This window comes from Gavialis gangeticus, unplaced genomic scaffold, assembly GCF_001723915.1.
Source record: "Gavialis gangeticus isolate Ggan-Ray unplaced genomic scaffold, GavGan_comp1, whole genome shotgun sequence".
Classification (NCBI taxonomy): Eukaryota; Metazoa; Chordata; order Crocodylia; family Gavialidae; genus Gavialis; species Gavialis gangeticus.
Genome location: NW_017729029.1, coordinates 814,815 through 815,711, shown reverse-complemented (window position 1 = coordinate 815,711; position 897 = coordinate 814,815). Strand labels below are relative to the sequence as shown.

Genomic DNA, 897 nt, shown 5'->3' with positions numbered 1-897 from the left:
TGTGTGTGTGTGTGTGTGTGTGTGGTCTGTATGCACAAATATATGTTCCTGATATCAAAATTAAAATTAATATAAAAAGAATTGCTGTAAAAAGAATTGATGTAAAAATTGCTGTAAAAAGAAAACTTTCTGCCTAGAACAGGTTTGTTTTTCAGTCACCCCAATTTCAAAGGATGTAAAAGACAGCAGTATATTTTCTTGTATGAAAATGCAGCTGGTATTATTACAGTACATTTAGTTTGCAGGAGGTAGAGCCAGGAGATGTTTGGAGGAATGTAACAAGCAGCACAGTATTAGGCAGCTGGTTGGGTCAAATGTAAACGGAGTTAGAATAAAATAAGAGTATTCAGCCTACTTGGACATGTTCTTCTCTGACATTTCAGCTTCCTAAAATGTTGTTGTGTCACCAGAGTATTTCCATTCTTTTGGAATCTAACAGTTTTTCAGAATTATACTACCAGGAGGAAGAGGGGTGCTATTATAGCTAGCTAGAGTCATACCCATAACACTCCTGCGGCAGATTCTGATATTAGCAATACTCTACATATAATGGCATAAATAGAAATGGAATCTCAGCTTTGGATTTCTGTAGTGATTGAATTTCAACTTAAGCATGTGTGCATTTCACCAGTAAGTCAACACCTGATAGGGAGGGACTTGGAGAATAGGATAAAGGAAAGTGTGTGCATGTAAGTTTGGAAGCTCAAAGTTTCTCTTCTTTTCAGGCAAGGGCATTAGGCAGAAAGACACTGGTCCCACTTTGCCCCAATAAAGTAGAACTTTAGATTTATGTGAATTGCACTGTAAGTTATCTATTCTGTGCTGTCCTTAAAACTGATTTAAAAGTAATAAGCAAAGATCCTGTTTTTTTCTGATAAAAAAATTCCCAATTTCTAA

The 897-nt window shown here is 35.9% G+C and overlaps 1 protein-coding gene across 2 annotated transcripts in view; it reads left to right on the top strand.

Moving 5' to 3' along the window:
- VSIG4 (V-set and immunoglobulin domain containing 4) overlaps positions 1-897 on the top strand; it is a 22,710-nt gene that overhangs the window by 379 nt on the left and 21,434 nt on the right. The window lies entirely within an intron of this gene.